Below are 18,816 nucleotides of genomic sequence, written 5' to 3'. Positions count from 1 at the left end.
GTGTCCATGCATCAGAGTCTCTGGCGCTCGCATTTCCATTTGTAGCTATTTAAATGACAAAGCTCACTTGTGTAAATTATCTTTTGCTCTCTAGAGCACAGGAACAACATTGAAGTGGTGGTGAAAGTCCTTCAGAGAACACCAAAATAGTCAGGAATCGTAGAATCATAGTATTGTTTAGGTTGGAATAGACCCTTAAGAACATCAAGTTTGACTGTTAACCTAGTACTGTCAAGCTCACTGCTAAACCATGCGAAGTTTTGAAATCCAAAGTTGAAACAACCAAATCTCAACAAGCCTCTGAGGGAAGTGCAGTGATCTGAACTCCTTTAGGCAGCGTGCTGGACCAGGGGACTCCAGAGTTTCCCCTCTAGCCCAGGTGCCAATGTGAAAAACAGTGTGTCTCTGTGCCTCAATTTCTGCCAACCTGCTGTCCTGTACAACATGAACCAACACAAGAAAAGCTGCTGCAGTTCTGCTGGTAACCTGTTCTAGGTAACAAGGCACTATTTTCTCACCCTAATCCAATGCATTCCTGCCTGCCAGGCACAGAACTAGCTTAAGCCATCAATTTAAAATATTTTCTCCGTGTAGAAAATTCTTCACCTGGTAGATGCATTTTGTGGAGTACATCTGGAGAGCAGAGAATGGAGCTTCTGTGTGAACTGATACCTCAGTCTTCTGATAGCAAAGTAGCCATCAATATCCTGATGGTGACATCTATTCACTCAGGAGGAGATGGTGGCCACTACTGCACTTTTATGCAGAACCTTGAGAACTTATTCCATGACCATTGTCTGTAGCTGCATATTCTTCAAGCTGTGGTTGTCACTGGAGCCACCATCCATAGAAAGTGCCTGAGGCCACACAAAGATCTGGTTCCTACTTTAAAAGAGCTTATTTTTTGAGGGTTACTAACAGCTCCAGTAAGGTTTGCATTTGTGGGGTTTGAGCTGGAAGATCTTTATTCTCAAACTCCTGCTTTCCATAGAGCTAGTTAGGTTGCTGGAAGGGTTATGACAGACATATCCAAAGTGTCTGCTGCTAATTAAAGAATTCTTAGGAAGTCCTGGGCTGAATTATTCTGTAAGAAAACAGAATTAATATGGAGATCTCCCCACTGGAGAACAGGATTTGATACCACAGGGACACACAACAAGCTGCAAGCTACTGTGAAAGAAAAGGTCTGTTGTGTTTGACATTCTTTAATCTTTAAATAAAACATAATTTCATCACTAAATATGAGATCTTACTGTTTTAACATTAAGACTAATATGACTGCTGGCACTAAACTGAGATAGGGATAAAGGCAGCAATAAGAAATTGCAGGAGAGTAGTGTAACACAGTTTAATTTCCAGAAAAACATGAGGAGAGTGGGAGGATTTATTTATTTTAGGATTAAGAAATTGCAGTGGATTTTAGGTTTGGGCTTTGTCATTTGTGGTTTTTTTAACAAGATTCCAGCAGAAGAGGATAAATGAAGATAAGTGGCTGACTCGGGCATTCTGAAATTAGCGCTGAAGCTTTCTGTTGTAGTCTGTCATTACTCTGTGGACTTGCAAAGCTAGAAAGAATGGGAGTATTAAGTGAAGATGCTATTGAAACAAACTGTTCAGTTATAAGTGCTAAAAAACAGCTTGTTTTTATTAGCCTTTAGACATTATTATTTTACTACTCATTTCTCGTTATACAAGACATGGCTCTCTAGAGAGAGAGAGAAAATAGACATATGGAGAACCTACTGACCTGTGTCTAGTACTTAGACCTTGTACATGCATTATTATGTTACATGGATTTATTATATACTAATGGATAATATAATAATATCTTAGATTTATATAACACCTTTCTATTCCCAGAGATTCCAAAGCACTTTGCAAACAGCAGGACTTAATTGTCTTCTAACTTTGCTTTGATGCACTCTTGACTTCAGGGGGATTACTCTTGATTTACACTAAAAATATACAAGAATTGGTCATCTTCCCTCTGGACCACAGCTAAGAGGAACCATAGCAATTATGAGAGATCACTTGGAAGCATGATAAGCAATTTCAGACAGAGAATGCAAATGAGTTTTTTTTGGCTTAACAGAAAAGACAACACTATGGAAAAACAAAATAAATTAGCCACGACTGGAATTTGGTTAGGAAATCTGACTCAGAACCATTTTATTCAAAGCATCTCTGGTCTTAAGAGTCCAACTTTGAGTTACATTTCATGAGTGCAAGAGATCTTTTGATACAGTACTGGAATTTCAATTTAGTGGTTGCGGTTGCTCACAGTCATCATCTTGTATTTGTGAGGTTTCACTGCAGTTGTCCCTGGCTGGACAGGTAGTGACTACGTGGGATTTGGAATTTATCATCAAGTTTATTTCTAGCAAAAGATAAGTCCCTGTGAAAGTCTTTGAAAGCAATATTATGGGGTATTTTTCCAATAACTTATGAAGTATGTATGATCTAAAATGTGTAGTAGAGAGATCAATATCATATAAAGAGACCAGTACATGTTGCATTGCTGAGAACAGTGTCCACGGCTGGGAGATGAACTTCTTTTCATCAAAACATTAGAAAAAGCAGATTTCCATTTTTTGCAAAAGCTGAAGCTTTAAAAATACTACAGTAAACTATTCAATCCTCAAAGAACTATGCATTCAAAAAGAAATCAGAATATTCTGATGTTTCAAGAAAATATTTACTGTTTTGAACTTTCCCTTAAAGTCATTTTTTTTCTCCCACTTGATATTCTAAGTGGCACAGTGCAAACAGCATTCCACTAAAACCAAAATGTGGTAGAAAATCTAATTCCTCTTTCATATTGTTTAAATTTTCAGGCTTCCTAAAAGCTGAATGGTTTTGTTTTGATTAGAAACATTTTTATTGTTTTAGTTCCAAGAAGATCCCTAAGTGTTTTTCTAGTATGGAAATACTTTTTAAGTTCTTCTGTTGCACCTCCAGAGGCAGGAGGAACTAATTCCTTCCTTCTCTACCAACTCAGCTATGTCTGAGGCACAAAAAGAAGAGAGAAGCACATGTAGGTAAGGGAGTAAACACAGCACTTCTGTGCTTTAGCGGTGGGGCTTTGCCTTCTGAATCTTGAATCACTTACATTTGTGAGAAGAGCAGGAAGAAGGTGTACTGCAAGTTTCAAAGTCTAAAGCTGGTCTCTAGCTTATCTCTAGTATCATCTCAGATGTGCTATGTGGTGTTATGGTCCTTTAAAAACAGAAACATTGGCAGCCCAACAAAAATGTCTGAAAATCAATAGCTGTGAAGGGCAAATGAGGTAACAGTGTTCCTGTGGGAAGATTCTGCCTTTCCTCGTTTGTGCATTCTTTATATTCAGCAATATTTGTCCTTGAGAGCTGTATTCATTCATGAGCTTAGTTTAGTACAGATGAAAGTTTGAGAAAAACTGGTTTTTTGCTATTAATAAATTACATTCATGCTTTCAGGGCCACCAGGCTGGACCCACACTCTCTCGTGCAGGGAGTTGTTAGCAGCTACTGGATAAGCAAATCCTTTTAAGCTGGGCTGCAATAGCCACAGTTGGGGATCACCTTGTGTGTCCAACTGGAGAGAGCAGTTATTTCAATGAAAGCAGCATCTGTGTTTATGTTAGTGCCAGTGCCTTGCCTTGGATCAGAAGAAAATTCGAGGCCAGCCTCCCTGATGTCCAAGTGGGTAGGGTTCATGGAGGTTACTAGGAGGTACTAGAGACTAAAAATCAAATTGCAGACACATAGTATGGAACAGGTTGAGAAAACCACAGCTGCCAGGGCTGGGTAGAGGTTGAGAAATCAAGAGCATCCAACAAATATTAAACAGCAGTGAATGAGGTATATGCCCACTCTCAGATCATTTGCTCTATCCGAGATACTGCAGGAGGAGGCATCCAAAGCTTTTCCTGTGTACTAGGTAGCCTTCTGCATCTGAAGATCTTCCCCTTCTCTACCCAACCCTTGCTTTTTCAATAAGGCCTCAGGTCTTGAAGCAATTTTGTCCAGGTAGCTCTAAGTCCAGCAAAGAAACAAAAGATTTGGAAGTGAAGATTACATCTTCTCTGAGGAAATTACTAATGATCTGCAAAGTTTACAGCACAAGAAATGAAAACGAGTGGGTAAGGGCAAAGTGCACTGGCTATTTTATACTTGTTTGTTCTAAAGACTAAAGTGGTGCTTTAGAGAGAAATAAACCAAGGATGAGGAAGTGGTAATAAACCAGGACTATTGTGCAACTGAGCAGTTGCCTTCCCAAGGGAGCACTTACCAGCCCTACTGATGCGTGACAGTTCTCCTCATCACTCACTGCTACCAGCTATTGTAATAAAAGTGGCCTTGTAACGGCTGGATGGGAGCTCCTGGCTGGAGTAATGACTGCACACCTGGGAGAGGATTTACCTTAGACCTAGTAGGGTCTTCTGGTCTGACTCTATGTCTTCCTGCTTACTGTTCATTGATCTCCAAAACGAAGACTCCGCTCAGGGTATTAAAGGTCATTTCTCACTGCCAAAAGCACAGGACAAGTGATAAATATGAACAGAAGAAAGAGGCTTTAATGAGTTCTTCACACTTGAAATGTGATAGTTCTTCACGAATGAAAGGGATGCTCATCTCAGCTGAGTAATTCTTGAACCTCTGGCACTGCAATATTTTTGTGTCAGGTATGTCCACAGTAGTCAGAAGTGAATTCTTATGTATGGCCTGGGAACAAAATTGGCTGCTATAGCATCCTTGAAAACAAATTCACCATAGAAATAATATTAAATACAAACTGACCTTTCTCTCAGGAAGCATTTACATGTGAATTCTGCCAAAATTCATTTCAAGGCACAATAAAGAGTCTGATCTCTTTTTGTGCTGAACATTGGTGTTAAAAGAAATGGTTAGACATGAATATATTAAGCTGCTGCTTTTCCTGCAAGTACCTGCTTTCAGTGGATATCAGATCAAACTGGCTTGCTTCAGGCAAGAGAGCTTGTCGAGCATTTCACATAGCTGAGAAAGGTGTATTTGTCATATTCTTGATCAGAGCTCTTATTTTTCTCATCTTTGTCACAGGAATGATCTAGAGCGGGAAAGAAGCCTTGACATCCAGAGATTGCATGAGAGATGTCTCCAAATAGTGGATAAGCCCCTGATCTGGCATCTGCTTCAAGCCAGTTCTCTGATGCTGAGAGTGTGGGGGATGTCCAAGTAGGTGTGTCTCTCCCTCTTCACTAATTGCTGAAGGAGCCTGGGTGACTGAGAAAATTGTTTAGGTAGCGAATGCTATGTGAGATGGCCTCGTGCCCTGGGGAGCTCTTGATGGCTTGCTTGGGCTTTTAGCCAAGCCTCAGAAAATAAATATAACATCCTGGAATGATTTGCTCCCAGTTACATTTTGCTGCCAATAACAACCATCTGCATTTTGTGTATAGGGAAAAAAAAAAATTCCCCTGTCCTCTCTACAACATTGGCTTGAAATCCAGGGGTTTCCTTAGCCCTTTTGATGTTACAGAATATTGCTTCCAGATCTGAATATGTAAGCCCAGTCTGTCTCCAGGTGCCAGATCATGTTCTAGAGGAAGATCTAGAAACACTCTTCAGAGATGCTCTAAGAAGGCAAGTGTTATTTTATTTTTCTAACTTAAAGATACGTTAGTGATCTGCCATAGCACCAGCATACAGAGTTATGTGAGGCCTCTGATTAGCTTCTTCCATCATCTTTACCAATATAGCATTTGAACAGCACATAAACTTCTTTGTTATGATTGGAACATCCCCGCAAAGGGAAACTGAGGAACAGCAAGCCTGAGGGACTTGTCTGAAATTCTATGATTCTGAGAAAGTAGAAATTAGTCTCAAGTCCCAGTGTGGTTCTCTAACCACTGAGCCTCTGTCCTATAGCAGTTTGGGACAAGGCTATAGAGCACTACATGATTTCTAATAAAACAACGAGATTTCACAATGATTCTCCTTATCCTGCTTGCAAAGCGCTCCCTTTTGAGGTGCTCTGTTTGGAATTTAAAGCTAGCTTTTTCCGAAGTGGCTACCAATTTCTAATACCTTTTAATTTACAAATCAAATTCAAGAAGTAGCAAACCTAAATTTTTCTCCTCCCCCAGGTGACAGACCACTCCCCATTCCACAAGTTCCCATTCATTATTGTTGTTAAAAATCATTATCAAGAAAGAAGCTGGGAGTTCACATGTGTTTTACTTCCTCGATCTTCCATTCATATTTAAAAGGGCGTGAATGGAACATCTCTTTATTTCTGGAGCCTATGGAGAATTAAAACAAATTTTTTTTGATTGATTAATTTTGTAATATAGGAATGATAATGCTCCTCCTGAAATAATATTATAAACATAATTAAAAGAACTCCCATAAGAAGAAAGTCAGCAGTTTTGGAAATAATAATCAACCTTATGTAAACAATGATATGAAAGGGCAGGACAGAGACTTCTTTTTGCGTTGTCTCTGTATTATTTCTACTCGTAGAAAAAAAGATTCTGTGAAACACTGTTTCTCCACAAGAATTCCAAAAGTGACTTTGCAGTAGGACTTATTATGTAGGTTTGTATAGTTGCATATGAACAATCACATTTTTAGTCAATAAGATGGATAAGGGATGAAAGATTTTATTTTTTACCTCAGGAAAACTTATGTGACTTAAACTTCGTGACCAGCAAATCCCTTGCAGAGGTGAACTTTGCTCAATCTGCATTCAACTACATGAAATTGGTATAACATAATGGCTCTGCCAAATTATTCATACATCTGATATTTGCTAATGTGCTTTGATTTATTGGCTTTCTCATATCACAGTAAAACTGTATTTTTGTATGCTTTATTTTCTTCACAATCCCTAGCATGCACAGTTCCTGCTGGGCCTTCACAAATCAATCTTTGCTATTTTTTTCTTGTGTCTTACACAAGCAGAGCACCATTCATCTCATTTTGAAATTGGTTATGCCCCAGCTTTCTGCTTTTTCTATTTTCTGTTCTCCATCCCATAGTGCTTTGCAGTGGGCACGTGTTTTGTGTTCGTCCCAGCCATTGCTCACGTCAATGTGTCTCTAATGCACAGTAGGGAAAGGGCTTGCTGGAATGGACCTCTGAGCATTCATGGTCCAGTTTCTTAATGTAGCACATGCTCACTGGCCTCTCTTCTCTGACTTTCTACAGCTGGCAAGAAAGGCACTGAGCAACAAAGGAAAGAGCTGTCACCTTTCCACTCTTCAATAAAACAATTTAATTGACTGTAGGCAATAGCAGAAATGATCTTAAACGGGAGAAACCACTTATGCTAAGACCCAAGCCAGCCTGGGCTCCCCTCATGCTGGGATAGCTATCATTCAAGCCTAAGAGTCTGTTCTTATAAGTTCCATAAGTTAAATTTCTAGGGTCCTATGCAAGAAATAACTTTGATTGTGCAGCTTTGTCTTTTTTAATGGTGCCTCAAGCCAGCTCTTTATTTAAATTTGTGTGTTCAGGACTTAGATAGAGATGAATTTTCAGAGGATGCTCAAAAGGAATTACAACTTCACTGGGGTGCTGGAGACAGATTTAAATTTAGATGTAATTGTCTCCTTTTGCTTGCACAAAATCTGAGGAATGATAATATCTAGAAAATTGGCCTTCCAATCCTTTGTTGCTGCTGCTGTTGTTCTTTTCAAAGACTTTAGTTGTTACACATGAATACAAATACCTAAAATGGGTCATGGACATTGTAAGCTCCATTCTGGATGTGCTAGGGATGGAAAAGGGACATATAAAGGCAGTAATAAATGCTTTACTTTTGTCAACTGTGTTGGAAAGGTAGATTCATGAAATGGTTTAGTGGAAGGATTTGGATGCTAGATAACTTTTTCCCAACCCTTTTTCAGGTGCACTAACTGAGAGAGGGATAATCAAATCTAAGTGACTCTGCTTAATTCACTGGAAACCGTACGATCTACCACTGCGACAGCTCTTTTAAAAGGCTTGTTCCATTATCCCAAACAGTCTGGGACCCCTGGTGCTCTAACTACTGCAGAGCCCAGGCAGTGATAGCCAGCAAGACTATTTCCCAAAGCTGCTGGAATTTTTATGATTGCTGTATTTTAAACTACTTACAAACATACTGTTAATCTGCTCCCAAATACATCTATGTTTTAGGATCAAGATAAGTGCATTTGAATGCAAATGTAGCTAATGCAATGTAAATTGCTTTAATGAAAATGAGGTTGCCTCTGTAAAAGCATTGGCATTACCAAAAGAATGCAGGCTAATATAACTTCCCAGCATATACAGCATCATGAGTTTGCTTTCAGATCTAGACACTCACCAAGGAAGGCACATACAATACATAAAATAGAGGAAAGTACAATGAAAGGGGAATAGAAAAGGGAATAAAGCTGAGATGAAAGAGGAAGGAAAAAGCAAAGTGAGAGGGAAAGAGGATGCTACTAGAATCAGCAGAAGATTAAACTTGCATTTGGTCACAAAAGAAGAAAGAACTACATTGATGCAGTCTAGATACAGCAATACATAAAGCAAAATGAGGTTGAGACATAACACTTTTAAGCTGACAATAGTTTAGAATGAAAAAACCTGAGACCCATCCTGCCTCAAATCTGATCCCAAGTTGAGTGCGATGGATAGGATTTCCCTTCAATGTTCACAGGCAGAGAGATCTGTCCCTGGGGTGCTGCATGTTGAACTGTGGCTGCATTGGGAACTCAATCCTCTTTTTGATCTTGTGGCTGATGTGAAGTCTGAAATGGAAATGTTAAGAAAAAGAATCCATACACACACACCCTCCCCTACCCCACCAATGTCCCGAATGAAAGCACTTGACATCACGTGAACTGAGGTCCTCATAGGAAAGACACGAGACACCTGTTACCGCCACTAGTAATGAGCATTATTCTTGTCTTAATGTAGCACTATGTAAAGGAGAAACCAAGAGGGGCTGTTTGCTCTAAGGCCTTTGCCAGGGCTTTCACACCTGTTGCACGAAGCACTAAATCTCATCCCACTGACTTCAGTGCAAAGGATGCAAAATTTACCTTTTACTGTATCGTTTCAAATCTAGTGATCAGACAAACAAAGAAATGTGTGTGTGGAAGAAGTATACTGAGGAGAAAGAAAGGAGCCACATTCTAATTCCTGCTCCAGATGTTTTCCTCCTGCTGCCATTTGGTTTCTGTTCCTCCTAAGCACGACAAGTTAATCTTCTACAGTAAAGTAAGAAAAGCAAGTGGCAGCTGCTGCCAATGCCTCTCTGCACAGCCCTGGAGAAAGAATTCTGCTCACAGGTTGGTAGGGCTACTAGCAGTGGCAGTCTGATTTACTGATACTTGGGTTACATCTCTTTGAGGGAAAGAGCTTGTCTCTGCCAGCAGGGGCAGAAAGGCAGAGGCAAAGACAACTGCAAGCTGTGTGGGTCATTGTGTGGGGTGACATTCTGCTCTACAGGTACATGGAGCTGTGCTGCAGCAAAGAAAAAGGCTGGGTTGCAGTAGGGTTGACTCAGCAAAATAGTGCACAGGACTGGAATGAAGCAGCGTTAGAGGAGATAACTTTTTATTCTGATCTGATCAGGTGTCAGGGTGGCAAGGACAGTGGGTATCTAAGTGTCTTATTTTTGGGGGGGATGAAGGGGTTGTCATGTGGCAGATGAAAACTCTGTCCAGCAGACACACTACTCACAGGAGCTCCAGCACCGTTGGTGCCCTTGGTACCTCGCTCTGCCTCTGTGATTCGCTGCACCTTCCTGAGGCTTTTGACCTTCCCTGTTCAAAGTGTTGGGCTAAGAAACAGCAGTGAGATTGGGATGTAGCAGCAGAGTCAATCTTCCTGAACTTAAATGATTGATTACACAATTGCCGGTGACTGCCAGGGATGGACCTGAAGGCTCAGGAGGTAATTTGCAGACCTGTATTCACTGATCATTAATTCCCTCCACCGACCAGTTTTGTGGTCCATGCCTTCAGCATTGTTCTGTATAAAATGGATACAGAGTGGCCTGATGAAGAAAAGCAATCCCAGGGCTCAGGCACTTGATAGGGCTATGCAGAAAACCATGTTCTGTTCTCAAATGATTTGTATGGACATAATCAAATAACTTTCTGCCTCTCTGCCTCAGTGTTCCCATCTGTAACTGAGGGCTATGAGGCGTGGTGCATGGCTGTAACATGCCGCTGGATGTTTCAGCTTTTACAGACTGAAAAGCTCTGTAACATTCAGGGAAGCAGAACTGCCATTATGAAGTTTCTCCTCTAATAAACTCTCTTTGGGGCCAGGTATAAAATACGTAGTATAAAATACATTTGTGTGACTCTGGTCCTAGACTGTCATTTGAGCTTGGATGCTTTCCCATGGACTGATGCGCTGCAGGTTGAGCAGAGGGCTCTACAGGTCCCAGTGGTTAAAGGTCAGTGCTGATATCAGCAGACTTCTCTGCCTTCTCTAAGCTTCCATGCTGATTTATTTTAAAAATATTTTTTATTTTTATGTCTGTAAAAGGTGCATGCATGGGAGTAGTGGAAATATGCATTCTTGTCTTTTGTGTCTGACCAATCTGCTTAGGTCAACTAGGAGCAGTGAGCTGGGAGTGGGGAATGCCTGCTGCCTGTGGGTAGGAGGGCAGCGAGGTCCCCTCCTCACCCTGTACTTTCTGCTTTCTCCACTTGGACAGCAGGACAAGACAGGACAGTAAGTTATCACAGCTAGCAGCTTGTAGAGCTGTCCCTGAGACAAATAGCAGTATGAAAAAGGATCAGATGTAGATCACGACAGATATATGGACAGACTGGCTGAACAGTACTCTGTGCACTCCAGTGATAATTTGCTTAAAGATGCATCAGCAGTAAATGTATGAAGAAACCTCACAGAGCCATCACCACCAGCAAAGATGAAAGCCACCACTAAACAGCCATAGCAGACGTGCCCTGTGACCTTGCTGTGCGTTTGTGCCCTGTGACCTTGCTGTGTGTTTCTGCCTCTGAGCTGGAATGATTCTGTTCCCTCAGGTTAAAAGGAGACAAACAGAATCCTGGACGCCTTTGGAGGAGGCTTGGTGCAATCTTGCCACTTCTCTGTGCCAGGTTAGTGTCACATCAGTCTTAGTGGATTACACTGGCTTAATAAATACAATCCCATTTCCTTCAGCTCCAAGGCTATAACACAGTTATTGAGAGCAACTTCTGAGGCTCAGGATGGAGACATATTTTACTGGTGCTGGGGGTCATAGACTTAGTCCCTGCTGTGTTTCATCCTGGGCTTCTCAAGAAAGGCAAGGATGTCCTGCTTTAACAACTGTCAGCCAGCACAGCAGTGAGGTTCATGCAGACAGTCACCGTGGCCATGGCTCAGTGCTTCCCTCTGCTCCCTCTCTCATGTGCCAGGAGCAGAGAGTGAGCACTCAGCACTGCTTTTCCAACCGCAGTGCCAGAGGACAGATGCTCTGTCTGTTGCAAGACACTGAACCCGCTTTTGACCTCTCAGCCATTACTCAGGGAGTAGTGGCATTTCCAGAATCTTTCATCCTTCTTTTTTTTTCCCCCTAAAGGTGAGTGTGTAGAAGTTGGTGACAACAGCAAGAATAGAGCAGCAAAGGCAAATGCAGAGTCCTGCACCTGAAGAGAAAAAACCTCATGCACCAGTACAGGTTAGGAGTTGACCTGCTGGAAAGCAGCTCTACAGAGAAGGATCTGGGAGTGCTGGTGGAAAACAAACTAACTATGAACCAGCAATGTTCCCTCACGGCCAAGAAGGCCAAGGGTATCCTGGGGTACATTAAGAAGTGAGTGGCCAGCAGGGTGAGGAGCGTTCTCCTCCCTCTCTGCCCTATCAAAGCTCCGTCTGGAGTCCTGTGTCCACTTCTGGGCTCTCCAGCACAAGAAAGAGCAGGAACAACTGGAGTGCCCAGCAGAGGCCACAGAGATGATGAGGGGACTGGAGTGTCTGTCTTACGAGGAAATGCTAAGTGAGCTTGTTCTGTTTAGCCTGGAGGAAAGAAGCTTGAGAGGGGGATTTCATCAGTGCTGATCAATAGCTAAAGGGCAGAGGTCAAGAGAATGGGTCCAGGCTTTTCTCAGCAGTGTCCATTGGCAGGACAAGGGGCAACAGGCACAAATTGGAGCCCAGGAAGTTCCAGCTGAACATGAGGAAAAAGTCCTTTCCTGTGAGGGTGCCACAGCACCAGAACGGGCTGCCCAGGGAGGGTGTAGAGTCTCCTTCTCTGGAGAGATTCAAACCCTGTTTGAACGCATTCCTGTGCAACCTGCTGGAGGAGACGCTGCTTTAGCGGGGGGTTGGACTGGGTGAGCTCCAGAGGTCCTTTGCAATGCTGACCATTCTGAGATTTTGTGATTCTCGCACCTAGAGTATGCTGCCCTTTCCGGCCCCGAATTGCCTATAAACTGATTAAAGAATGGAGACTGCACACAGCTTTTTCCAAAGAGTTTGTGTTAAAACGCTGATTACTGGACAGCAGAACTACATGGATTTCTGGCCATTTATTTTTCAGGCCCTTTGTTGCCTAAAGCTGTTTTCACAGCTGGAAAACTTGGGAGTCTGGACCATGGTGCTGTGGACTGAGAAGTGCAGCAGGTTAATACAGATGGAATGGGAGCTCCAGCCTTCTTTCCTGCTCTGGTTGGCAATGTAAGCTACTGGCACATCCTGTTTGGTACCTATGCAGGGGAAGCTGAAAGCTGTAGTCTTGAGTCATTTAAGTGAATCCACTCCTGTGGGGTCATAAGTCCTGGAGTGAGATAATCTAGGTTGATAGCAGTTTTCTGCTCTGTTGATTTTCCTTGTAAACCCATTACCAAGGATTGAGATGGATGCTTTACAATGAGGCAGATTCCCCATCTGTGTTGAGATGCTGATTTCTGGGTCTGACCCTCCCTGGTTTCCAGATGTCCCAAAGACATTAAGAGCAACATGGGGAGCACAGGATGAGGGATGAAACTCTATTGCATTTCTTTTGTCTCATTGTTGTCAATTAAACAGGATTCATGTCTTATTTCTCTCCTCTGTAATTACCCCCTGGGATTTATTTCAGATAGCTCAAGAAACAATATAACTCCAGAACTTTCTGGCTGCTGAGAAGAATTATTGCTGCACCTCCTGATTGTCTAGTGAAAAACAGCTCCCTTCATCACTTGCTTTACCTTCCTGAAGCAGAAGATGGTATCCATTGTCATTTTGTTCCATTCAGGAGGGAATATAAAAAATGGCCCTGGACAGATCAGGTACAGTGATCCTCTAGGACAAATTTAATCATGGATCACACACAGTATTAATTAACCCTGTGAGAGCTCCCCTGTGCTAGCCTGCAGAGTTAGATTTTGCAGCAGAGCAGTTGTCATTAGTGATGAGTGAAGGCCAACCTGTTGTTTCTGATGAAATGCTGACTAAGGATGCTCTGATGCTTTGGTTTTTTTTATTTTGTGTTCATTTCAATGACAAAAAAGATACATTTTATTTTCCTGCTTACACTTTGAAACATGGGATCAACCTGTACTTTAAGAGGATATGTGGTTGCCTGATATTTTTTGAAAACTGAGGGATGAAAAAGGGATTTGTTTGCATTTGAAGGAGGATGTGACAAAAAAAAAGAAATATTGACATAATTTAGCTAACACGCACTGTAAACAAGCTGCTAGGTTTTTCTTCTAATAATTTACATCCCTTCCTCTGCAGAGTGCAGCCTGTGTATTTCTCCTCATCCCAGACAAAGCCAATCATCCTGACTTGCAGGCTTTCTCACACATATTTCTGCCATATTTGCCCTGAACTTTGGGTTTGATTAAACCCCACATCAAGTCAAGCTGTGATGAAATTGCCAAGGGTTTAATAGAAGATAACAAATGGGCTTATTTTATTCGTATGTAGCTTTATTTCACACAGCACAGCCTGAGTTTGTGGACAGGTTTGTTTCCAGCACAGTTATTTTGGATTGCAGGTTAGTTTGGGGCCAGGCAGGTCTATTGCTGGAGAAGGCAACACATGCTAGAAAAACATATCCAGTGGGTACCCAATGATTGTGCCTGCAGCCATCCCATCCATAAAAGATCATTAATGAAAATGATTCCACAGTCATTTTAGTAGGGCCATCCAGACCTAAAAGGAACTCAGACTGCTCCCTGAGCTGATGATGGACATCTAAGTGTTAAGCATGTTTGCCCAGGGAGACATTTAGGCCTCAGCGCTTTGGATAAGACCTAGAATGGACAAATTGATTTTCCCATCCTTATCATAGAATCATAGAATCACCAGGTTGGAAGAGACCCACTGGATCATCGAGTCCAACCATTCCTATCAAACACTAAACCATGTCCCTCAGTACCTCATCCACCTTAAACCCCTCCAGGGAAGGTGACTCAACCCCCTACCTGGGCAGCCTGTTCTGTGAAAAATTTTTTCCTAATGTCCAGACTAAACCTCCCCTGTTGGAACTTGAGGCCATTTCCCCTTGTCCTGTCCCCTGTCACTTGGGAGAAGAGCCCAGCTCCCTCCTCTCCACAACCTCCATTCAGGTAGTTGCAGAGAGCAATGAGGTCTCCCCTCAGCCTCCTCTTCTCCAGGCTAAACACCCCCAGCTCTCTCAGCCGTTCCTCATAAGGCCTGTTCTCCAGTCCCTTCACCAGCTTCGTTGCTCTTCTCTGGACTCGCTCCAGAGCCTCAACACCCTTCTTGTGGTGAGGGTGTGGTCAGATGGCTGTGTTAGTCCCAAAGTAGGACTGGCACATGTACTTACTACTACTGATGCTAACACCAACCTTAAGGAAAGAGAAAACAAGTCATGAGACACATCCTTGGAAGAGGAACAAATTGCCTTGCTCCTGCCTCTGCATCCAGTGTCCTCCTGCTCAGCAGAAGCTGTCAAAGACAGGCCACAAAGTGCTACTGTGCATATAAAACATCCTTTGCTTGCCAGCAGTCATAAATTACAGTGCAACTCATTTCTCAAGTTGCTTTGCCATAGCTTGGATGTGGAAAGGATGATATAAAACCAAATTATTCTTTTTGTCAACAGTGTCTTTCTATAACAATTAGGCACTAAATAGGTCCTCCCCAAAGGCTGTCGATCCAGGCGATATATCATGAGTTCCCCAAGGCTGCACTGGCCATTCCCTGTTGTGAACACCACTATTTGCCTTTTTCTTTCTTGGTTATTCTTCCTTTTCTTTTGTGGCGACTCCAGATTTTCTCTCTTTGCATCTCTATGCGTTGTGTACTTCCATGTTTTGGAAAGCCACAATCATGTCCCAGAAGACAGGGGAAAATGTAGCTAACTATGGAGCTTTACCATCTTCAGTGCTTGGGGAGGGCTAGAGCAGAGAGGGAGGGTGAAGTTTTGCACTCATTACAAACTCAGGAGGAGGGAGTCCCACCATTTCTGGCTCTGGTGTTTGATTCCACCAGATGAGTAGCTCTAAAATTAAGCAAGCAAACATAGTCACTCTTTCTGCCTCCAGAAATTCAACACCGTGTCACAAAGGTTACTCTTGCTCTTAAAAAAAATCTAGAAATCAGAGCAGCTGTTGCTTAAGTTTCCTGCTAATTATTCCAGAATACGGTAGTCATCTTAATTTGCCATTCTGAGTGAGGCTTTATTCAGAACTTGTTGTAACAAAAAGCACAGTTTGCTTATTAAAAATAACTGACTGGCTTTAAAGGTACCTAGGAGTACCCAGAGAGAGAACAAACATCTTCCTTTTTTTTTGTTTCCAGGAGAGAATGAATGAAAGGTCCAAATTAGAACCCTGGCATGTATTTGTGGAAGTCTTCATAAACCGTGCTCACATTGCAACTAAGATTACAAATACCAGACCTGTGAGTTCCCTCTTCTGTCATCACTGCAGTGTTTGTAATGTTAATGCTTGTTTCTGAAACTGTTTTTTTTTTTTTTTTGCTGAGGAGCTTCAGGCCTTTTCACTTGTTATTTTCCTACCAGTGTCAACGAGGTAATAAGTTCTTCTGTTATTCTGTCTCTTAAATGTACTGATAAGTAACCACCAGGCTTTCTGGAAAAAAAATTATTAGTATTTCCATCTAAACAAATGAATAACATTCTGACAGTTCTCAAGTTCCCTTTTAAGCCACTGTCTCATACTTCCTTTCATATGGTAACACCTGAGACAAATTCAATAGGGTCAAGAGCTCTGTACAATGAAACTGTGCAAAGTAAATGGTACCAGAATGACAATGTCTCACAGTCTGCACTGCAAACCAGCAGAGAAGCTGGCACTCGGAATTGCACTGTTTGCTGAATAGCAAACCTTCAAGAGATTGCATGTAATTTCTTCCTTTTGAAAAAATATGAGGCTAAAGTATATGCACACAACAGTGTATTTCAATGCAAATTTAATCAGTAAACAAAAATTGAGGGGAAAAAAATGGTGAAGATTTTTAGAAGTACTGTTTTTGTCTCAGATTCATTCAGGAGCTGTGGGGAAGGACTCCTCTGTCAGGTCCAGACTGCGCCCGGGAAAGCTGGTAACTAGAAACAAGAAGCACATCACTTTGCAGCATCTTTCTGTATTTCTCTCCTCAGGGTCTATCTGCTGTGAAAATTTCCACCACTGTTTTGACATTTGCCTCTCTATTCAAACAGAAATATTCAGGTTTTTGTCTTCACTCCCTATATCGTTCAAACCCATAGAGGGCAGGAATGAACGGAAAGGAAAAAAATCACTTTCTGATGGTGGGTAGCTTAGGAACTGCTGGGAAAAGTCATCTGCTCTGTTACTGACTGCTTTATGTTCTGTGGAAGGAGAACAGATTTTAGTGGACTTGCTTCCAATTTCCACACTGAAATTTGTTTATAAACCCTCATATTTTTATAAACAGAGTTGGTAATGAATATTTGCAAAGTTAGAGTAAAAGGAACAGAGCAAAGATACACCTTTAAACAAGAACATATAAAAATGAGGAGGATGGAAGTGGAAGGAGGCAGACCTGGGATGTCAGTGGAAAACTACAAGGCAGCCACAGGAGCTGCAGCAGGAGCTGAAGAGCCCCAGGTGGAAAAAAGCTACACTAGGCACATGCAGCAAGCCCCTGTAAATCCAGCTGTCTCCACTCCATCAGACTTGGATCCAGACATTGACCTCTATGCTTCCAAACTGGTGGTAGCCCTCCTCAAAATGTAGCAGACTTACAGCTCCTTAGGGAAAGCAGCACACGTGTTATTTCCCCTATGCCTTTTAGATTGACCAGGACTTTAGGCAAACGGTCCTTTCTTACATCTGATCTTGTAATCTATTTTGTCTTTGTTGTTTTTCTAGCAAGATGTAGCAGTTCATCACTGAGAGAAACTGGAGCAAATCCCACAGTTGATTTCCTCGGTCATATGGTGAGTTCCTCTGCTTCATATGTTGGTTGGATGGTTGGCAAAGAACACCAGGAGGGAAAAAAGCAATTATATCCAGCACAGACACTCACAGCTGGTATCACAGCTCTGTATTCAAAGTGATGGTTACTGTACCACTGGAAAGCCATAACATTTACAGTTTCTAGTCATGTTAAGCTCTACTCAGATAAAGCCACAATATACTTTGATTCAGAGCTGAACCTCCAGATTTGTGCTTTAAGTAACCCTGTGCCCCGAGTCTGCCTGTACACACAGGGTAAACCCAGCAGGGACCCTTGGAGCCACAATATGTATGGCAAGGCAATGTGTTTGTGTGGGTTCGTATGACGTTCATCTGCTTCAAAGATCCCTGCTTTTGTGTAATGACCAGCTTCTTTTGAATCTCTCTAGATTCCCTGTATCTACCACCCACAATAACATGAACAACAAGATTTCTCACTCTCAGCTATACTCAGCTCCCATTTCCCTTGTTGTCAAATGACTACTCCAGAAGTAAAAAAAGGTATAAAGTATCTGTATTGGGTTATTGTTAGCACGTAACTCTAAATTAGACTGTGTAGGTTAGTAAAAGATAAGGAAAAGTAACACTTTGCAGACTGACATAAAAAGAAGGTTGGTAATAATCAACAAGGGAGTACAAACACTTAAAGAAGCCTTACAATCTAGAAATCTCTCACTCCTTCCCCCCTGCAGATCTGGCACATTTCTCAAAGCTAATTGGTTGCTTCCACGTTTTCTCATCCCTCTGCTCCCCATTCCCCTCTCTCCTGTCTCAGCTCAGTGACCTGAATAAGTTAACACCTCCAGTTGGGAAAAGCGGTGTAAGCAAATACGAAGTAATTTTGCAAGAACACAGTTGATATTTTGCAGGTTTTTGTACGTCACTTTGGACAGACGGTAGGTTTGCAGCCTGTGGGATCTCTGCTGGTTTGCAGAAGACCTGCACCTGTAATGCCATTAATATTAGAAAAAGCCTCCAGCCACCTGCCTGTCAGGGCTCTGCTCAGGGTTGTGTATGAGATCATATTCGACTTGATAAAGCCAAGTAGGACCCTATAGCACTTTGTCAGAACAGGACAGTGGCTTTGTGGCTACAAGGTTAAATAAAGCAGGCCCTTTATGCACGTGTGAGAGATGGGAGCGCTGTCACAGAGGTAAATCAATGGAGATAATGGTGGCAGTGAGAAATACCACTGCCACCTCCCTTCCTGCAGTCCTGCGGTTTCCAACCTGCCTTGAACAAAGACTTGGGTAATAAATAGCAGCACAGATTCTCACCTCTGAAAAACTTGATTTTAACTGATCAGCCACAGAGGTGAACCTGGAAAGTGATTTTCCTTTCCTGCAACAACAAAAACAACAGCAAACCCACTCTGTATGTATATTTGCAGCCTTTCGTTTTTCCCCTAGTCCTTCACTTTAACTGCATGGCCTGTATAGTTATTAGGATTGCTCAGCAGT

The sequence above is a fragment of the Phaenicophaeus curvirostris genome, chromosome 18, assembly GCF_032191515.1.
Source record: "Phaenicophaeus curvirostris isolate KB17595 chromosome 18, BPBGC_Pcur_1.0, whole genome shotgun sequence".
In the NCBI taxonomy this organism is placed as follows: domain Eukaryota; kingdom Metazoa; phylum Chordata; class Aves; order Cuculiformes; family Cuculidae; genus Phaenicophaeus; species Phaenicophaeus curvirostris.
This window is presented reverse-complemented; position numbering follows the sequence as displayed.